At 34.5% G+C, this 16522-nt stretch overlaps 1 long non-coding RNA gene across 3 annotated transcripts in view; it reads right to left on the bottom strand.

Moving 5' to 3' along the window:
* The window catches only part of LOC125174012 (uncharacterized), a 422588-nt gene that overhangs the window by 331406 nt on the left and 74660 nt on the right, over positions 1 to 16522 (bottom strand). The window contains exon 4 of one of the 3 annotated variants that reach the window (XR_007155224.1): positions 995 to 1096. The exons of the other annotated variants lie outside the window; for them this stretch is intronic. This is a non-coding gene — a long non-coding RNA (uncharacterized LOC125174012). Of the gene's footprint in view, positions 1 to 994; positions 1097 to 16522 lie in introns of those variants that run through there. 3 annotated transcript variants of the gene reach the window in all.

Raw genomic sequence — 16522 nt, 5'->3', positions numbered from 1 at the left:
ATGAGATTGGAATTTTTACCTCCTATTTTATATTTTGGAAGAGTCTGAGAAGGACTGAGGTTAATGCTCCCTTAAATGTTTGGTAGAATTCACCCGTGAAACCATCTGGTCCTTGTGTTTACTTTGTTGGGTGATTTTTGATTACTAATTCAATCTGCATACTTGTTGTTGGTCTGTTTAAATATTCTTTTCTTCATTATTCAATATTTATAGGTTGTATGTTTCCAGAAATTTATCCATTTCAACTAGGTTATCCAATTTGTTGGCATAGTTGTTCCATAGTAGCCTGTTATGATCCTTTCTATTTCTGGACTATTGGTCATAATTTCTCCTCTTTCATTTATAATTTTGTTTGAGTATTCTTTTATTTATAGCTGAAGTTTTGTTAATTCCTTTTCCAAAAAAAAAAAAAAAGACCAATATCTTAGTCTTGTTGATTTTTTTCTATTGTTTTTCTATTTTCTATGCCATGTTTTTAATAATTTTCATTACTTCCTTTCTGCTGCTAACTTTGAACTTAGATTGTTTTTTCCTAGTTTATTGAGGTATACAATTAGGTTGTTTATTTGAGATATTTATTTTTTTCTAAATTTGGCATTTATCACTATAAACTTCCCTCTTAGAACTGCTTTTACGCCATCTTATACACATCCAAACACAACACACTACATCCCATGATGTGCTGTGTTTCCATTTCTGTATGTCTCAATATACATTTTTTTTTTTTTTTGTCCATGGTCATACTACTCTGAATATACCTGATCTCACCCTATTCTTTTGATTCCTTTTTTGATCCATTGGTTGTTCATGAATGTGTTGTTACATCCCAAACAGATGGCAAAGCTGGGAGTTCATACATTTTCACCTTCCCATGAGAAAATCAAGGGCTGAGGGGTTTTTATTGGCACTGTGCTTATTGAGCTGTGCTGCCTTGGGGGTTAGAATAATGCAGAAAAAATGACATTGTCCTTCTTAACCTGTTCAATTGTGTCTATTCTTGGGTATTTTTATTCCAGTGCGGTGTTGGGACCTCTCTGCTGGATTTCTGGACTCCCACACACGTACTCTCATCCATGGGTTGTCAAAATTGGTTTTTCTGTGGGAGAAATGAAGGCTGAAAACCTCACTATCTTGCTGACATTTCCTTAAAGAAACTAAAATTCACCCTTAAAGTTGTTTTCAGCATGATAAAAACAATGCTAGGTACATATCAATCACTTGAGAAAGGACAATTAAGGAGAATATTAGATCCATACAACATAATAAAAAATAATGTAAATCCCACTGTTTCATAAAGTTTTTAACTCATTTCCAAATTCCTATTACTTATATGTATGTTTTTATAGTAATCAAAATTTATTTGATTTTATAATTAATTATAATTTAGAACTCTCAAGACTTAAAAATAATAGACAAATTTGGTATAATCCATAAGGTAAACTGTTCAATTGTATTCTTATATCTATTGAGTAAATATATAATAAAATCATTTAAGTGATATAATATCAATTCAACATGTACTTTTTTTGAGGTGTTGGGGGGGGTGGAGTGAGAGGAAGAATTGTAAGCAGGCTCCACGCCCAGAGCAGAGACTGACATGGGGTTCAGTCTCACAACTGTGAGATCATGACTTGAACCAAAATCAAGGGTTGGATACTTAACCGACTGAGCCACATAGATGCCCCTATTTTAACCTTTTAATAATTACTCATTGGATGCCTCAATTATAGAAAACATATTGTTAGTTGCCAGATGCAGAGCAAGAAATAAAACAATATTCCAACCTTAAGGAATTTGTAGTCTATATAAAAAGATAGACAATACATAAGTAAAGAAATAAATATGTGAAATATAGTTTTTGAATAAAAACTTTTTATTTCACCTTTTCTATCAAAGTCATCACAAGAATAAAAAGTCACCAAAAGAATAAAAAAGAGAAAATATATCTTTTGGAATAAAGCCCCACTCATGGTCTCAAAGGAGGTACTAAGAAGCTTGTTTGGCAAATGTTTTGAATTTGGGAACAAAGACAGAACTAATCTTGAGAGCTAATACATACCTTTCAGACATTAGGGAAAATTTTTATTTCCCTGGAAGTAAACTATAAAGGGCTGAATGGGCTATTCACTGATCCTATGATTAAAGTAACTAAATCTAGTAGCATAGGTGAGCTGTGGTAATAGAGAGAATGTCCCTGTAGATACATTATTTGATCACACTAAATGGAAAAGAGAGTGAAACAGAAGAAGATAACTTATTTTCAATATCTATGTTGCATGCTTGTGACAGATGAAAGTGACAAAAATAAGTAGAATGAAGACAAGAAAGCAGCAAACTCCAGATAATAGTACTAAGAGCTTTGCTATAATGGGATTAGAGTAAACCACTGCAATCTCATAAGTGCTAAAGTCTAGGTGGAAAATATTTCAGTGTATCTCACTGATTGGTGAAAAAGTGTTGAAAATCACAAACTTGAATAGAAATTATAGACTGTCTTTTACTTTGGTATTCTTTATCGTGTAGCAATAATTATACAATGGCTGTAACAGAAAGAAAAAAAAAACAACTTCTATAGTACCTATGTACAAATGTCAGGGCGTCACAAAGTTAAATACAGAATCAACACAAAAAACTACACACAAAGGGAAAAATGAGCTCCCATGTAATGCCTCTAAGGGTGGTACAGTATCTAGAATGTGTTTAAAAAGAGTGAATTAAGTCAAGTCCTCTTTACAAAGGCAAATGAGCTACAGTAAGAAGGTATCTTTGATGAACTAGGTGCCAGTGGTTGTAGTGTCAAGGCAGGGCATGAAAAATCCCACTTTTATAACAAATTCTTTAGTCCTACAAGATGATTATGGCAGATTGGGTATCAATTTGAATCAGATATGGATATAGGGCATTATGCTGTCATCATTGTATTTGGATCTTATCTAAGATCCAAATTGGAACTATTATGTTCTTCTGCTTACTCCCCCACTCATGATCACTATTCTACAGATAAGTCTTTGATTTTATTCAGTGCTGATGTGTTTAGACATCTCCATATAGCTTATAATATTTGGCCTGTCTTATCTACCTCTACTTGTGACCGGCCGGCTGAAAATATCTTACTCAAATAATTTCTCGGGGATGGAGGTTAATCTCTGTTGTCCCCTAAGGAGACATTTTCTTGAGAAGAGCATTTGTGTCTTTTATTGTTCAGCACATAACACAAAAGAAGTACAAAATCTCATATACAGGAACCCTAACTTCCCTGGCACATAATACATGTTTCCATATTTGCCTCGGATGTTCTAGACTTCTTTTAACTGTACTGTTATAATTTGCTGAGTCTTCTCAACAAAGTACATCAATACTACAATAGGGTCCTAAGACAAAAGATAAAAGAAATCCCTCTATAATGGAAGGTCATACTTGTCTAGATTATGGTGCCCATTATCTAGTCAAACACTAGTATAAATGTTGCTGTGAAAGCATTTCTAAATGTGATTAACATTTTTACCATCAGTTAACTTTAAGTAAAGGAGATTACTTCCCATCCTTCACCTAGGGTAATTCAGGTCCTGAGTTTCAAGTAAAAAATTGAGTGTATGTGCTGGGATAGGGATGAAAGTATAAGTTTACACTCCTAAAATTATTTAGGAAACTACTGCAGAAAATAGAGTATATTTAAAGACAAGGCACAACTTTGCTCAACTAGGTAAGGTTTGCACAAGTGGTGACATCTGTATGATCATGATCCAATAAACAGACTGAGACCCTCTACAAATCTGGTAGGGTCCATGAAAATCCCATGATGGATATTGGCCATCACCATTGGAAATCTTCCAGACTGCTTTGTGCTTCACCTCTTATGCTTCCCTATTTCTTCTATTCTTGTCTTCCTAGCCCTGGAAACATACTTGCCTCTATATTCATGCTTGCGTCTATATTCCAAATTTTACCTAAGTCACTTCTATTTATAAAGAACTATTTTGAATATTTACTCCACTATGACTTCGGCACCAATGTCCCAGTTCCTTTTATGTGTTGTAGATATGAAATGCTTCAAGGGTTCTTTGTTCCAGCCCTTCAGGACCAACTGTCGAATCCTGTTTCCTAACACCTTAAACATCTTAGTTCTTTAAAAGTTAAAAAAAAAAAAGGCATTTTAAATTCTGAACATTTTTCAATTTGTCAGGAGAATGTATATAGCTTTTGGACACAAGTTTAACTATCTTAACTACTTGAATTTACTTAATTGTGTATTTCCCTTAAGATAATTCCCTTAAGATGTTGCTTAACAAATTGATGTAGCTAATGCTTACATTCTTTTAATAGTGAAACATAAAGACATTTTTTCTTTTTTCTTGATTCATTACAAATCATGTTATTTGAAGTGACTTGGTTATTTGAAGCTGCTATCAGAAAGAATAGCTAATTTTTTCTTGTGCCTATGATCACAAGTACCTTTCATTGACCACATTTCATAGCCAATTATTCATTGTTTCTGTTTCCTAGGGTTATAACTAACTCACTCAAATACTCTCATGGTCATTTTATTTCTCCCTTTCATTTTGTGTGTGTGTGTGTGTGTGTGTGTGTGTGTGTGTGTGTGTGTGACATACATCTTTAATAACGCTGTATTCTTTTAGTTCAGTATCTCTATATATTTATGCTTCTTAGCAATTTTATGGATATGTCTGACATATAAGTACAAATCTATGGATAATTTATTGATGTAAGTATTTAGAGGATAAAAGAAATTTAATTTCTATAAGTACCTTCAACTTTAAAATTATCTTTTCTGTACGTGTGTGTATATGTGTTATGTGTGGGTTTAGGTAAATTGTCTTCATTTTCTTAGGAATCTCTTTAATCTTTAATGATTGGTTTAAATATTTTTCTATGTCTACTTCTCTTAGAAATACAAAAGATGACTTCCTTCATCTGCCTCTATTACCAATTCTGTTTCTTTCTTTTTGACTATGCCACCAAATGCTAGTTTTCTCAAAATGGCTAGGTTCCTTAAATCCATCCATGGATCTTCCATGTACATTTCTCTTTTTGCATTTCCTATTAAGTTATGCTCTCTTATGTTTGCAGGCAGAGAACAATAAATTTGTTTTATTATTATTATTTTTTTAATTCTAGGATAATATTTGACATGCCAGCAAATCTCACAGTTAGTTGAAAATGAAAGGAACAACCACATCTCAAAATTCTAACTTTCCAATGGAAAATAGTACATGCTGTTCCCAGTTGGACACTGTAATGTACCAACAATATTAATTTGGAAGCTTTCCAAAGGTAGAATTACTCTAGCTCTTTCTTTGCTTTCTGGCTGCCAGAATTCTGTCTACCCCACACTGTACTTCGATTATGTGCACAGATCATTATTGCCATTTTACCATCTGATTGTGTAAAGCATTTCATTCTCTCCACTGTTATAACTAATCCATCCATGCTTTGTAACACCAGATGGTAGGCATCCACAGCCAGTCCTAGTTAATCTGCAAACGTTCTCCATGAATAGTCTATTTTTATTAGCATTTGGAAGACATTAGATCAAGAAATCAACATTGCAGAACCTTGCACATAGCCACCTTTAGTTAACACCAAGTAGGCTGATCAAGAGATTACACTGATTATCAGAAATTCATTTTAACTTGCTATCCTTAAGTTTTGACATTTAAAATCTAGTCCACAAATTTCCAGGAGATACATTTCTGGACACCCACACAAAATTTTATATAAAAATAAACTATGTGGTACTAGGAAGAATTCCTGTTCATATCACATGTGTCCCTATTGGCTCGCTAAAACTCTAGAAGGTGTTTCCCCTTTCATCACCAATGTTCGCTCTACACACCACTTGCTCTTCCACTGACCTCTTTTGCTGAGTCAGCTCTCTGTTAATTGTATCATGATGCTGACGATCTTAAAACCTGCACAACTCTGCTGAAATTTTCTAGAGGTTCTGCTACTATTGCTGCTACTGATTCAAAGACACACTAATTATAATAACTTTTAGTAGACACTAGTATAAATCCATGATCTCTTTGGTAGTCCATGAACAAGACTACCTTTGGTATATTTTGTGTCCAAAAAGATGCAGTATATGTATGTGTACCAAAAATGTAAGTACATAACAGTGATTCGATAAGAAATTCTGTTGTGTGGATGGCAGATATGTTCTCTATGTTCCTCACTTCAGCGAAGTAAGTATTTCTAGAGAATGGAGAGTATCAAAGCACAAAGTGTTGGTAAGACAAGGATACAGGAATGTATCAGAAAACTGACAATGAGGCCAGTAAGTAGAAGGAAAAGCAGGAGAGCATGATGCCCTTCAAATGAAGTGAAGACTGCTTTTCAAGAATGAGAAATGATTATTATATTTAATAAAGGGTGATTATTAATAATTTAGCAAGGGCATTTTTGATAAAATAGCAGAAGAAGACAAAAGTTCTATTGGATTGGTTCCAAAAGAGAATTAAAAAAAGGAATTGGAAACAATTACCATAGTCAACATGAGAAATTTTACGGTAAAGAAGAAGAGAGGTTATAGCTGGAGAGGGATGTGATGTCAAAAGATAGTTTTCTTAAAATGAGAATATAAGATTATATTTGTATTTTAATAAGGCTGTGATACAGTAATAAGAAAAAAATATTGACAGAAGAGAGGAACAGACAGTTTGCTGAAGTAATGACTCTATGGAGATGAGAGAAGCTAGGATCTGTACACAAATGGAAAGCTGGCCTACTTGGGTACCAGAGAGTTCTTCCATAGTAATAGAAAAGAAGGCTGGGGAAATGGTCACAGATGCAGGGAGATAGATTGGGAGAAAGGCAGTCATGGAAATTTTCTGGTTATTGTTTCTACCTTCTCAAGCAAATAGGAAACAATATTATAGACTGAGGTTGAGGACAGGAGTGAGATGTTGGAAGTTTGAGGAGAGAGAAGAAAGTGTGACATAATCATGTGTATGTGTAGGAGAGTGAGGGGACCTGACAAATGCAGTGTGAATGCTGGCCATTGAGCCTTGTGTTCTCATTAGTCTGGATTTCTCCCTCCAGGATTGCAAGTTTTGGTGGGATTGGAGGACCACTGAAGTCAGGAAAAAAATATAAAGAATGAGGGGCACCTGGGTGGCTCAGTCGGTTAAGTAAGTGTCTGACTTCGCCTCAGGTCATGATCTCACAGTTTGTGAGTTCAAGCCCCACATTGGGCTCTGTGCTGACGGCTCAGAGCCTGGAGCCTGCTTCAGATTCTGTATCTCCCTCTCTCTGCCTCTCCCCCATTTGGGCTCTGTCTGTTTCTCTCTCTCTCTCTCTCAAAAATAAATAAAATGTAAAAAAAAAAAAATTATAAAAAAATACAAAGAGTGAACGAGCTGGAAAGATGGCTTGTGTTATTAGCAGAATGAGATCCTTGAAACTGAAAATATGTAGAGTTTGCGATTACTGGTCAGGCTATAACTAAAGAGGACAGAATTCAGCACACTATTTTTAGAGGAGTAATCAAAGAACTGAGAATCAGGTTTCAATGGGTCATCAACAGGGAAGTTAAAATCACAAAGAATTCTTTCTGTTCCTCTGACATTATTCTAGTCCAGGTAATAAACACTAAGCTCTGTATACACTATTTAAAATAGTTTCCTAAATTATTTTCTTGGATACAGATTTTTTTTTCTTCTCAAGCCATTTCCTATAATACATCCAATAATTACTTTTTAATACATCTTCCCCCTTCTTTCTGAATGCAGATAGAAGCCACAATGATTTCAGAAGGTGCACACTTCTCAAACCTTTCTCTAATTGTCTATGTTGGAATTCCTCAAAGTGGAACAAGATACCCGAGATTAGGAGGATGGTTTAGAGCATAGCTTAGCTAGCAGAGGCCCTAGGAATGTAAACTCTCAGATTCCTCTCTGATTTTCCATGATCAAATCCACCTCCACTCCCTTGCTTCAGCAAAGGATGCCTAAATAGAACTTAGCTAGTCTCCAGTGAGATCTAGAGAAACAAGTACAGCAGGAAACACGTATCAAGCTAGGTGGAGGGAAGGAAGGGCCAAGGTATTATTTTCTGAGCTCCTTCCACTAGTGACGAGGTATCCGTTCCTTATTCAGACTCTATTCTCTAGATTCTGGAGAGACAGCATCTTTACAATACAGATTCATAGCTGTTCTGTTTTAGCTGTCCAGAAGCCCCCAAAGCCGAGGTTGGTTTTAGCACAGTCCCTGAAACTTCCGCCTGGCAATAGCTCAGTTCTCTAAATCTCTAGGCTGAGGGGTAGCCAAAATTGCCACAGAAAGCTTCAGCAGTTTAAGGCTGAATTCATCTGAAGTTACCTGTATTGTTACTTTTAACTGAGAGTTTGTCTTTGAGCCCTACCTGGGATCTTGAAAGCAAGAAAAGGGAGGATGCATCTGGCACCTTCCTTTCCTCCCTGCTTCAGTGTTTCCCTATCCTGCCTCACTTCAGACTGAGAACAAAATTGTCTCCATTTATCTTCAACAAGGAAAAAGAGACTTTAAAGTAGAGGGAGTTTCTTAGTTTTGCCTGCATTCCTATAACCTTAACCAGAGCCTAGAACTTATTGATAGCCCCAGCTTGAGAATTCTGGCCCAAGAACCCAGGCCTTCCCAAGCCCTTAAACTTCTATTAAAGCTTTTCAAGTTTTAAAAAATAAACAGCAAATTATTTTGGTCCAATACTTACAACCCTTTGGTGATTCCTTTATTTACAAGGGAATACAGGATCTCTTCTCTAGAAGCCTCCACAGATCCCTTCGGAAGATTCTCCCTTCACCCTTTATAAACCATCCTGAGGGGTATGCACACGTGCTTCCTCTCCACGAGTGAGCTATGTCTAATGTGCATCCCCATTCTCGCTGCCTGGCAAAACGCACCTCATCCTGAAGGTGTCAACTTCTGCTTCAGGACTGCACTAAGCTTTCTAAGCCAAGGTGAGTTTTACTTGCTTCACTGTCATAGTCTCTCCACTATCTTAACTCCCATCCTCCTACTGTGATTTATTTTAACATGTTGTTTCTGCCACTGAACTCTAACTGTTCATGACAGCAACAGGCATCTCTGTCTTCTTGACTGTAGGATTCCCTATACTTAGCACAGAGTTCCTTAAGCATATAGTTCTCATTAAAAAAAAAAAAAAAAAAAAAAAAGTTAAATAGAATAATGCTAAGCAAATGAGTTAAATGGATCAGTAAATAACCAATTCTGCTTGTTTGCTTTATGATAAGGTTGTTAACTTTTTATACCTGAATTGCTGAAATTGGTATCTAGCTTTTCCTGTTTAACTTCTACTGAAACTGCTGGCATCATTGTTGCTGGAGAAATCCAGACTAATGAGAACATAAGGCTCAATGGCCAGCATTCACACTGCATTTGTGGCTCTCCACAGAGGCATGCAGTGAGACAGTTCTTTTATTTTTTATTGAACTCTAATCCATTCCTTTCATCCTACATCTCAAACATAAGCTCTGGGAAGATAAGTAAGTTTTGGCATAAGGTTATTTCATTCTTTACTTGTTACTTTTCTTTCTAATTTCCAAATAAAATTTTCTATAATTTCTATAATGTGTACCTAATCATGATAGCTTTCTAACAACTGGGTATAATCTTTCTTTAAAAAAAAAAAAAAACACAACAAAAAACTTTTTTTTTTTAAGGTCTACTTACTTATTTTGAAAGACAGAGCACTAGTGGGAGAGGTGCAGAGAGAAACGGAAAGGGAGAAAATCCCAGGCAGGCTCCACCCTGTCAGCGTGGAGCTGGACACAGGGGCTGGAACCCAGGAACCATGAGATATCAGCTGCACTAAAGTCAAGAGTCAGATGCTCAACCAACTGAGCCTCCCTGGCGCCCCTCACCCCCCCAGCCCCCGCCGGATATCACATTTTAAATTCTAATATTTAGCTATAAATTTCTGTGTGTGTCTAATTTTTTAAACTGTTTAGTCAAAACTTTCATTCATCTCTTTCTCTACCTATAGAAACCTGATTCTTTGATGCCACTCTTTTGGAGACATTTTGTGATCCCCATATCACAGCTGTTTTCTACCTCCCACGTTCTCCCCCACTCTGTAGTAACTGCCAAATTTACAAGTTATTTCAGTGCTTCCGTGACTGGTACACTTCACTGGAACTTATGCTCTTTGAGAGGAGCAGCCACATGGTTTTCATTTTGTGTCCTATGCAATCCTTGGTATAATATCTTGCATGTTGTTTATTTATGACAATATTGTGTTAAATGGCTGAATGTTCTTAACTATTATAAACCTGGATAATACTCAACTCTTGAACAAAATATAGTAAATTTTCTTCTATATATTAAATAGGGAAAACGGAGGAAGCAGGTTTCATCCTGAATATTTTTTCAGAGTTCAAGATTTAAAATATCTCAATTCACGTAAGTAACAATGAACCAGAATCAAGTATGTTATAATTAAAGCAATGAAATCTTACAAGCCTGGCATTTCAATAATGAGATCCCAAATAGAAACTCATTTCATATAAAATTTAACTTATGTCTACATGTTATTACATGTAAACAATTATTTCATGCAAATTCACATTTTTAAAAAATATTTTATTGGAAAAGTGACATTTTGTAAAAAGTTAGAAAGAAAAAAATTACAGTATGTCCTCTTAGCCACTTTTCCTCCGCCAAAAAATTAACGAAGTGGTTAGTACAACTTATAAGAATGATGAGTGAAGTATACAGTTTCAAATACAGGAATCAAGCTTCAGGTTACATCCTGGAAAAGTGGCCAGGTGGGGAGCAATAAATGATAGATGGTATTTTTGAGTGTAGTGTTTGCGAAGTATATGGCCATTTAGATTAGCTGGGTTTCTAATTTACTTTCGATGTAGTGAAAATCCTCTTATTTTACAATGTTTGAAATTATATAGGTTCTTTTTTTAAATTTAAGACTGCTTTTCTGAAATAAAAATAAGAAATTGATAAATGTGTCATGTTTATTATTTGCTTTATTATGAAGATTAGTATATGTTAATAAAATCACAAAACACTATTAATTACTATTTTTAACATATTAGGAAAGCTTTCACAGAAGCTCTTTTTAATCATTAATATCTTTAGCCAATAAAACCCTCAGTCATTGCCTTCAGGTATTTCTCAAAACAGAAATGCAACATAAACCTGAAGATTTAATAATTGGTGTCCTACTAAACTGTATTACCAGTTGTAGAATACCAAAATTGGAAATGCTTAGCAATTCCAGTTGCTTAGCAATTTCCATTATTGAAAGTAACTCAAAGGAAAGAAATATTCCTAATGTTCCTTATTTTCCTAAGAAAGCTTTAAAAAATCACTTTCCAAAGAGTTCTACATATCACTGTGCATCAAACACAATATTAAGTGTAGTAACAAGTTGGAGAAACAAATATGTAAGCAAATTAAATGTGCACACCATGAAAAACATTCCAGAAATGTTTCATAGGACAAAGCATATAGGCTCTTCCACTGTCTTTCAAATAATCTATGCATTTCTCTCAATAAAGGTACCATTGTTTCAAACATTTTAGAAATCTGCCTTAAAATTGTACCCCAGGGGTACCTGGGTGGCACAGTTAGTTGAGCATTAGATTTCGGCTCAGGTCATGATCTCCTGTTTCATGAGTTCCCACATAGGGCTCACTGCTATCACTATAGAGTCCGCTTCAGATCCTCTCTCTCTCTCTCTCTCTCTCTCTCTCTCTCTCTCTGCCCCTCCCCCGCTTGCACTTTCTCAAAAATAAAAACTTTTTTTAAAAAACATTGTACTTCAAGCTAATGTAAAAAGTCATATAAGTTCTTTCAATATTTGGGACACCTGCATGGCTCAGTTGGTTAAGCATCCGACTCTTAGTTTTAGCTCAGGTCATGATCTCATAGTCATGAGGGCAAGCCCTGAATTGAGCTCTGTGATGTCAGTGTGTTGCCTGCTTGGGATTCTCAATCTCTCCCTCTGTCTCTGCCTCTCCCCCACTCCTGCACACTCACTCTCTCTCTCAAAATAAACTTGTAAAAAAAAAAAAAATCTCTCCCAATACTTTTTAGAAACATCTCTTTTTGGATTAATATGCATGTTACTTACCTGGAATGCTAACTTAGTCCCTAGACTTTGGCTTTATGTAATTTCCACTATATATTTTTAATAAAATATGACCTTGTGGATAAAAATTATTCACTATTAAAGCTTTAACAAGACAATATGACAGAGGCTTTACCCCCATTTTTAAAGCTAGTTTTCCAAAGTTGGTTGCTTTAGAAATGAGAGCAAAACTTAAATAAATATTTAGAATCAAAAGCTTTCTACTTCATTAGGGATGCTTTTATTTATTGAATGTTTGGCACATTCTATAGATCACAATATTAGTTTATTAGAAATTTTACACTTAAAAGTTGGTCATTCAGTTAGATATTAAAAGCAAGTTGAAAATAATATCAAGGGGACTTAAAAACATATTGCTTATTTTTCTTATTAGAAACATCTAATTGGCAATAAAATTTGTAATAGTCTCAAATCAAGAAATAAAAGAATTAAGGAAAAATTCTTAAGAAAAAACACATAGTGTCAAAAAATATCCCTAGATGCAAAGATTGGTTGTAAAATGTCCTACTTTCTAAATTTAGTTAGGGTAAATTTAGTAATATTTCTACCATCTTCAATTTATTAGCTAGCTCCTGCTTCTGCTATTAAATAAATCATGTTCATACAGGTAACAATTATTCCATATATTTGATGCATTAAATATATATTGACTGCCTTTGTATATGAGCAATTTTATGGGATACAGGGGCACAGATTTTTTTTTTAATTTGGACTTATTTTTACTATGTAGATTAGATAATCAGAATTATTAATAATATAATATAAATTATCTAAGTGTTTTAAGGGGCAAGCAAAACAAGGTTGCAAATATCAGAGTAAAAATGTGAATTTTGTTAAGATGTAAAAAATTAGAGGAATGTACACAAATGTGGCATTTGAGTTGACCTTTGAATGATGAATAGTTTGAAAGGAAACAACAGGAGAAGAGCATTGGAGCACAAAAAAATGACGTAAGAAAAACTGAGAGGGTATTGTGGGTAAGTAATAGGGTGAAGTGGTAGGAAACGAGACAATATGTTGGCACTTCCTATCAGTAGGCTTTTATACCATGTTAAAGAACTGGGCTACAGAATGTGTTTTAACATGGAATTCCTAAATATATTTGAGCAAGAAAGTTGCTTTTTGAGAAAGAGAGATGAACAGATATCTTTTCATTGGAATTCCTGTGAGGTAGATAAAATATTAGAAGAAAGGTCAATATTGGCTTTATTTTATCAGTTTGTTTTATCTACTAAATTTTTAGAGAGTACAGTCTGCATTTGACATATTTATATTTACACTTTGGAAGACAACACATACATATACACACATGCATTTGGAAGGAAATAGTTCTGGGGGTGTGTATGTGTGTTATAAATTTTATATATATATATATCATATATATATGATTTATACTTTTAATTTACTTGTATTTTTTATATATATTCATTTAGTGATTGAAAGAAGGATACACTATTCTGATTCTTTAAACTAAATTTACAAACTACTAACTTCGGTTATAGAAGTTGGTCATTCTTAATGATACCTGCTTTATATTTTTAATTTATCATTTTTCTGATGAAATAAAGATGTAAATCAGGAAGAAAAGTATTTGATTTGGTGGCAGCTGTATTTCCTCACATTGTTCACAGATGGACAGAAACAGCAACAGGAAAGCTAATCTGTAGTTTGGTGACAAAGTCATATACAGTGTTTTCTTAGATTGGCACCAGAACTTCTTTTTGAATATTTATGGCTACAAAATCATCTTGATTTTCAAAACCCCAGTTTAATAATCTATCATTTTTTAGATCCAACTTAGCAATTTGAAGTGATAATTTTTATAATTTCAATGCCTTTAATCTTAAAGCAAATAATGTTCTTTGATTTTACTTAAATGGACATAAAACACTGGGTTTATTTAATTGCCATCAAACCATTTTATTAATTCCAAATTGGGATAATGGTAAGAGTAGACTATTTACCCTATCTTTCATATGAAAATATACCTCATCAGACTACCTAACTTTGTTGTAGTTCTGTCAACCATTTTTACTCCTCCATACATGCCAACTTCCATCTGGAATATTAATTATTTCAGAAGGATAAAGAATTATCTTAGCAATGGAAAATATGTGACAAATTGTGATAGTAACAGTGTTACTGTATCTTGGGATTTTCCCTTCACTCCCGTTCCTCCACTTCTTTTAGTCTTTTCTTGATGACATTGGCCAGCTGTACATGTCACTCAGTGCTACTTTCTCTCCAGAATTTCAAGTTTTCTTGACCACTCGTCTTTCTTTACTTCCGAAGTTACTTTCCTCTTTCACCAACTTAGACAGATATGCTTACTTTCTCTTTCACCAACTTAACACAGGTGCATGCTCACACACATTGTGGAAGTTAAAATGGACTTTATTAAAAACAATGAGACTAATGTTTGATTAGTGGAGGATGATCCATATGTAGTTTGAATGTAACCTTTGTATTATATTTTTGTGTGTGTTAATTTTGGAGTACTTCATAAATGCATGTTAATTTGGAAAAAAAAAAAAAAAGGTTTGCCAAAAGCTACAACAAGCTAAAACCTAATATGTATCAAATAAAATATAATTTAACAATTAATTCAATATTTAATATAAGAATCAAAATGTATTGGTTTCAAAAGAAAACATCAATAAAGCAACCAGACCTAAGACACAAAGCAATTTTGGTAACAATGTTTAATGGCACTGTTTCATAGAAAATCTAAGTAAATAAATATTTAAACATATTTAAAATAAGTAGAACAAATTTAAATCCTTGAATAGATTAAAACTTTCTAACATTTAACTTTTTTCATGGAAAAAAACAGAACTTCTCAGGAAAACACTGTCTCATTTTCCAACCAGCAAGCTACCACTCCGCTGGTATTGGTATCTACATGCTTTACTTATCCTCAACAGCAAACGGATGAACTCTCTCTTCCTCTATATAAGATTCTGGTGGACTAAAAATAACTGTACATACATTTGCTATGCCTCCCATTAACAAGTGAACTCTTATTTCCCTTCCCTTGAATCTTATTGAATGTAGGAATTTGCCTGACTGATAGATTGTAACAGAGAGAAGTTCTGTGCATTTTGAGCTAGGCCATTAGATGCTATGCAGCTTTTGCCGAGACTCTCTTGGTCCTGTTTCTTTCAGGTCCTCAAGCCACGTGTAAGATTGTGGCAGCTGTAAGGCTACTCTGTTAAATAGGCGATATGAAGGCATTTTGGTCAACAGTCCCAGCTAAACCCTGTCTTCTAAGTCATCCCTGCCAAGGCACCAAATCTGAGAGAGAAGTCAGTTTAGTCTTCCAGATGAGCCTACTGGCCAGATAATTAACACTAGGAGATCTAGTCAACACCTCCTAAAGTAAGAAAACCACTCAGCTTAGGCCTGCACCAATTTCTGATTCGCAAAACTGTACAATATAATACACGATATCCTGTTTTAAGCCAATAAATTCAGAGTGATTTTTTACGCAGCAATAGATGACAAGACAAAAATTAGTAACTTGTGCACTTGATTTCATCTACTTTATTATTTTCAGGTGTTCTGTTCTCTCATCACATCTTCACTCTTCAGCATTATTATTTCCCCCCATTGGTACAGGTTGTCCATTTCCATGTAATATGCTGTGATATTTTTCTTCTTCAAAAACAAGTTCTTATTACACACTATGTCTCCTTCCATCTAGTTTCCGTTTTGTATTTCCTTCATCCTCATTTCTATTAAGTTTTATAACAAAGTTTTCTAAAAAGTCCACTTAAATTGTCCTCATTTTCTCATTTCCTATCCCCCTTTTAATCCACTCCAAATATTCATATCTCACTTATCAGAGATACCTAGTATTATCAAATTTAATATCTACTTTTTAGTTATTAATTCCAACTCTCAAGAACATTTGATACTTTCTATGTAAAAATTTCTGTACTTATAGAAATTCTTTCTTCACTGTGTTTCTTAGGAAATACACTATTCTGCTTATTCCTTCTATTCCACAGGCCCCTCCTTTTCCACCTTCTTTTCTAATTTTGTCTCCTCTCTTTCTGAAAACAAAATGTTGGGATGTCCCCAGTCTCTTGTGCACGTCGAGGGATTGCATTTGACTGGAGAATGTACAGTTCCTTAGAAAAAGCAAAGTGGCAGTGTATACGAATAGAGAGAGTTGACAGAGGGAGTCCATGCCAGCTCCTTTCCTGAGGTAGGATACTAATTCAACTAAGCATGACAATAGGGAGGAGATGGTAAAGAGTAAAAGGAAGAGTAGACTGTGGAATCATTTTCTAGGAAAGCAGAGAGACTGAAAGGAAATTGGAATTAAAATATGATAGTTGGGAAGAACAGATGCCCCATTTGAGGTCAATGTTCACTGGGTCAGTCAGTATGTTTT

This window comes from Prionailurus viverrinus, chromosome A1 (genome assembly GCF_022837055.1).
Source record: "Prionailurus viverrinus isolate Anna chromosome A1, UM_Priviv_1.0, whole genome shotgun sequence".
NCBI classification, from domain to species: Eukaryota; Metazoa; Chordata; class Mammalia; order Carnivora; family Felidae; genus Prionailurus; species Prionailurus viverrinus.
This window is presented reverse-complemented; position numbering and strand designations above follow the sequence as displayed.